The sequence below is a fragment of the Pteropus vampyrus genome, unplaced genomic scaffold (genome assembly GCF_000151845.1).
Source record: "Pteropus vampyrus isolate Shadow unplaced genomic scaffold, Pvam_2.0 Scaffold20, whole genome shotgun sequence".
Lineage (NCBI taxonomy): Eukaryota > Metazoa > Chordata > Mammalia > Chiroptera > Pteropodidae > Pteropus > Pteropus vampyrus.
In genome coordinates, this window is record NW_011888801.1 from 14,749,234 (window position 1) to 14,755,233 (window position 6,000).

The following is a 6,000-nucleotide window of genomic DNA, read 5'->3' on the forward strand; positions in this document are numbered from 1 at the left end:
TCTGACACTAGAACTTTAAGGTTGAACATTTACTCCAATAAACACAAACTCTGAACAAGAGATAATCATAGTGCCACTCAAATTATAATCTGAGAAAAATTAAAATATTCTCAAAAATAACTTCATTTCAATGTGTGATATAATTTCTAACCCATCAGGTTGGCAAAAACATAAAGCGGGATAATACCCAGTATAGACCAGGAAGATCCACTCTCACACAATGCTGGTAAGAATATAAATTAGTAAAGCTCTTTTGGAAGGCAATTTAACAATATCTATTAAGATTTAAAAGGCACATGACTAGGTACTTATTCCAGAGAATTACACATGTACAAGCATATTTATTGTAGCATGTTTTTAATAGTTTAATGTAGGCAGTAGGCAGTAAACATATCCACTGGTGCTGATATAAAAGTAAAGTGAAAAAGGCCACATAGTATGAACACACTTATGTTGAAAAAAAATATCTGCATCTGTATGTATAGAATGAATTCAAAGTGATCTGTAGATACACACTAAAACTTCAATAGTTGGGAGGGGGAAGCAGAAAGGGCAGGGAGGAATAAAGAAGAACTTTCACATTTTACTCTAAGTACTCAGAAACTCTTTGAATGAAAATGTATTCACCATATTGTCTATATAACTCTACCTAATAAGTAGATTAAAAAGCAACACAATGACCAAGAGACAGCCTTGCTTTTAAGTTAACTGTCAAAAAAAAACTACGGTTTCTTTCAGCACTGAAACTTTATTTCCGTGAAATGACAAGTTCCCCCAATAAGCCCCACTCATTCCTCATTAAATAAAACAATCCCAGCAGCCAAGCCCTGGGATACAGATATGCCAGGATCCTGCCCTGAGTGGCTCACTCTCTAGTGGAGAAGTGTGTCAAGACTACGAAAGTGGGGCATCTGTAGAATAGACATGGACAAGAGACCATGTGGACACAGAAGAAGGGACAATGCACTGGATCTGGAGTCCAAGAAAGAGGTACAAGCTAAGATTTACACATGGTTCAAGGTTTGATACACAGGAAAGGAAGGTTTGATATGCTGAAAGGAAGTCAGGTTCAGAGATGGTCTTAAATAACAAGTCTGGTCTGAACAACTGAATCACTGGTAAATTCAGTCACAAAAAATGATTATCTCAGAAAGGAAGCAGATGGGAAGCAGGGAGAGAGAGAGCTTTTAAAACCTCTAGTAACATGCCCAGGATGCAATCTAAAGTGCAAATCTGGGCTCAAGAGAAAAAAGATGTGGATACATGACCAGGGCAAACAGCTCCTAGGATCACGAGGCTATGAGAGGTACCAGAGATCCTTTTAGAAGGTAAGAAGAGGCTAACAATGAAAGGCTAAAAGTAAACAACATGAAGCAAGTTCCTTCATTTTGGGGCCTTCTGATTATTTTCAGGAGAAAAGATTAGCTTAGTGCTCTATCATTAACCAGTCTCCATTTTCAACAGAGACGGCAGGATTCTCGCTCAGTGCCTTAATATCAGCTGAAATTTAACAACTATTTTCATTTTTATTTATATGCATGCAAGTCTTTATTTTTCAGCTAAAAAAGACATTAATTCAACCAAAAATATTGTAGCATAAAGATAAGGTTAAAATAATGATGTTTGAAGACAACTAATAACAGAAAAGAGGGAATGGTTAAAAGTGGAAACTGATGTGGCACGTTTACATAAGGAAACTAGAAAGGGTCCAGTGGATTTGGAAATTAGCAGGTCAATTCGGTTGAGCAATGAAGACAAAAACCAGACTGTAGTGAGTTAAGTGAGTAAATGAGGAAACAGAGGATACAAGCAGGTAGCCCATCCTTTAAAAAGAGCTTGCCTGTGGAAGGGAGACAGCTGGAATGATAAAGTAATAATAGGCTAGGGGAGGAAAATTAGGTCAAGAAAAACTATAATGTAATAGCTGGAGGGGGAGTAGAGAGATAACGTACACAGAATGTTTATAAGAGACAGAAGCAGGAAAAGATCAAGTACAGAAGTAAACAGAAGGCACAACACATCTTTCTCTGACTCCTGCTGTACCTAAATTTGTAGGTACAGAATAGAGAAGCTGAGGTGGACCACAGAGAAAATATCCTATAAGGTAGGAAGTTTGGACATTTCCTGAGTCAGGGGACAAGCTTGAGATGCAGGTTAGAGAAGAACAAGAATCTGAAATAAATGTCCAGTAGAAGAGAAAAGCTGATGGGGAACAACATTGGTGATAGGTGTGGAGGGACTACCTGAGCCCCCGCCCAAACCATATATTGCCAACAATCCCCAAAGAAGTAACATTTCCTCCGTCAGTTATTAACAGTCCCAGGGTAAATGTCACTATTGGGGTTTTTAGAGCAGAAGTAGCAGAAGGACAAAAGGACATGGGGTAAAGATGCTAAGGAGAATAGTTCAAGTTACTGACCTTAGGGCCCAAGCTGGGTAGGAAAAAAAAAGTCAGAAGGGACTAGAAGAGGAAGAGAGGGAGAATGGGAGGGAGGAAGGAAGGAAGAAAGACATCAAGAAGCCACTTAGAGAGAGAGAGAGAGAGAGAGAGAGAGAGAGAGAGAGACAGACAGACAGACAGACAGACAGACTGTGGACCAAAGGCACATTTCCTGGAGAGTTGAAAACTAGGAAGTTCTCATCAGAAGGTAAAGATTTTCGAAAGTGAAATAAATCATCCATTCAACAAATACTTATTGAGAGTCAGTTACACCAGACAATGTACTAGATTAACTAGTTTCTGCCCCATAGAGCTTAGAGTCTCTAAGGGAAGACACTTACTTTAAGAATTATATATATACGTATTTATGTATACACATGTATATATAAACTATATGTATGTGTGTGTATATATATTTACATATACACACACACACACACACACACACACAAATGTAATTGTGGTAACTGCTGTATGAAGAAAGTACAGGGTTTTTTATGACAAAATAATAGGCACCTAATTGACACTGAGGAAGTAGATGTGAGGTCAGGGAGGCCTCACTGATAAAGTAACCAAAGAATGAATAGGAGTTAATCAGGCCAAAAGTGTAGTGAACATTTTGTAAATAAACAGTTATGTATAATTTCTAAGGCTGTTAAGAGCTGGTGCATTTGGGAAAATGGAAGAAGGCTGAAGCACAGTGATTATTTATTTTACATAAATAACTAAATTAAAGAAACTGTTAAGGACTCCGCTCATTGCGTAAATCTCAAAGAATATCTTCTGATACTCTGCAAGGCTTACATCACCTGAAAAAACAGTATCTTCATTGTCCTCTCCTTTAACACTGATGTTTCTGTGGAACGACTTGGTTTGGAGGTATGGCTGCATCCATACATAACTGAGAAGGAAGGGCATAAGCGAAAAGGCGGGACAGAAAAGAACCAGATCACATACGGCCTAGGAAAACAAAGCTTGAATTTCACTCCAAGTGCAATCGAAGGACTCTGAAGAGTTTTAAACATGGAAATATAATGTCATGACCCAATTAATTACTGTATCAATAACGGATTGAAGGAAACAATGCAACAAGGAGACAGGAGACATACAAATGAAAAGTGACAGCAGCTGAGAAGAGGATGTCGGCAGTGACGATGGATGCTACGTGGGAAATCACTGTTACAGCACTTACATGCAGAATTGCTCAATCCTCCTTCACATACTCCTACTTGACTATATCAATGCCCTGAGCGCTCGACTTGTATTTAGCCCGATTCTCTTTCGAATAATTCCGGTGTTTAATCGCGATCAAACAGGGCCCAGGCTTAGCTTGAGCCTGCGCGCGGGGGTCTAACACATAGCCAAGAAGCTGAAGCTTCGTCGGTGGCTAGCCTGGCCCGGGCCGGGCCAGAGGTTAAGATCCCAGCCGCCACAGGTGAGCGCTCGCCGCATCGTCACTTCCGGCCACAGGTGGGCCCGGAAGGAAAGCGCGCGCCAAGCCTGAGGGCTGGCAGCTCGTGAAGACAGGCTCTTTGACAGCGACGGGAGGCCAGGAGCCCAAAGTAGGGCCGCGGCTGCCTGGGGAGCCCGAGCGAGGCCAGGACATCCCCCGCCCCACTTTCAACCCGGCCGCGCAAACACTCACCCCAGAGCCACGCGGCCGCGGATTAGGAAACGTAGACACTGACTCCAAAACCAGCAGCCAAGAACTTCGACTGGGAGCGGCCACAGCGCATGCGTCCTGGGTGGGCCGTCAGCTCCGCCCCCAACAGTGACTCGAAGGGCTGGCGCGGGTGAGGACTACAGCGCACGCGCTAGACTGCCGGATTGGTTTGGAAAGGCCCGCAGCGCCACGTGGTTTGAGCGAAGGATGAAGCCCCGCCTTTCTGCCTCCGAGCGGAATGTAAGATTCTGATCCAAGCTGGGTGGCCTGAGACCCGTGCTTCGCTCCTTATGAAAATGCCTCTTTAGTAAGGATGTTATAAGGATTAAAAGACATGTTTCCAGAAAGAGAAAGAGAGGTATTCGAGTAGGCCGTGCGACTGTAAATGTTTACAATTAACCGCGAACTCCCAAAAAGAAAGTAAGCTTGGAGCAGGGAGCTGGCTTGAGCACCGAACATTTCAGTAGCCACAAGCAGGAGGCACTGTGACCTCCCTTGGACACTTGACAGGGCTGTGAGCACGTGAAAAATAGGGAGAGGACTTAGGTCTGTACTCCCTTCCACCTCTCACACACACACAAACACACACACCCTGGGTGAAGGCAGTGTATGTGCATAGTGGGCCTATATGAATATCTTGGTTACATTAGTGAGTCAATCATTTAATATCGGTCCTCAAGTCAAACTGATGAGGAGGATTTTGAACCAGGTGAGAATTTTAGCTTGGAGCATTTAAAAAAACAAAATGTCCACACATAGGTTCAGAACAAAGGGAGGAAATTGAGATTCTCTTGAGGAAGGCATAGCCCTGATGGGTGGGAACTGTACCAAATGGCAGCTCTCAGCCCAGAGATTCCAGTGCTTGGAGAGGATAGATTTTTCTAGGGGCCACAGCCAGAAAGTCCTCTGGGAGTGACGGAACTGTGGGCAGGATCTCTGGAGCCTGAGTAGGGAAATGCCTTACTCGCTCTGAAGACTGGAAGTGCAGTTGGCAATGCTCAGTAATACCACCATATCTCTCCTGTTAGCAACGCTAATATACATATGCTTCCTGTAATCCCACACAAAAATGTAACTTGTTTTTTTTAAAGGAATAGATAATACTATTGGTCTTGTGAATAAAATATTGAGACTAGAAAAGCAATTGGTAAGATATTAGTTTTCAAACTTGAATCTAAAAGCAGAATTTCCTCCAGATACATAGTGGTTCCCAACCACTATGTAATAAGTTCACATTAGCAGCAATAACTCAGAATTTGATGATTCCTGTCCCCACTTGAATACACAGGACCCCTCTTTTAGCTCATGCGCTTAGGAATGCCCTTGTAAAAGAAAAATCCCTTGCTCTTTCCATCGTGTGAAGACAGTGAAAAAGATGGCCATCCACGAACCAAGAAGTTGCTCTTACCAGACACTGAATCTGCCAGTATTTTTATCTTGGACTTCTCAGCTTCCAGACTGTTTATAAGCCACCTAGTCTGTGGTATTTTGTTATCAGCCTAAATGGACTAAGACAGAATATAAGAAATGGAGAGATTTTTAGTAACTTATTTGTAATACTTATTACACACTTAGATTTCTAGATGTCAACCAAGATCTCCCCATTCCTCCCTACATACATTCAGTCCCAAAGTTCCAATGGTTCTGCCTCTATCACTTACACACCTAGCCCATCTTCTCCAATGGTTGCCTTGACTGTTGCACCCACTCTCCTGGCTCCACTCCTTTCCCTACCCTGAGTTTGCATGCAGTTGCCAGAGGGAGTTAAGATGCTGCTCAGATCATGTCTCTCCTCTACCTCAGACCCACCCCTGCAGCATAGCATCTAAGCTATTTAACACATTATCCAAGCCATTTTATTATCTTGCCCAATCTAATATTTCTGTATTATTTCTGT

The 6,000-nt window shown here is 42.3% G+C and overlaps 1 protein-coding gene across 6 annotated transcripts in view; it reads right to left on the reverse strand.

The window, feature by feature from the left end:
• The window catches only part of ERCC6 (ERCC excision repair 6, chromatin remodeling factor), a 71,723-nt gene extending 67,504 nt beyond the window's left edge, over positions 1-4,219 (reverse strand). For 5 of the 6 annotated variants that reach the window (XM_011355406.2, XM_011355404.2, XM_011355408.2 and 2 more), the window contains exon 1: positions 4,086-4,219. The gene's annotated coding sequence lies outside the window, so the exon portion shown is untranslated. Of the gene's footprint in view, positions 1-3,632; positions 3,837-4,085 lie in introns of those variants that run through there. The other variant, XM_011355405.2, reaches the window with a different exon arrangement.
• Positions 4,220-6,000: the final 1,781 nt, after the last annotated feature.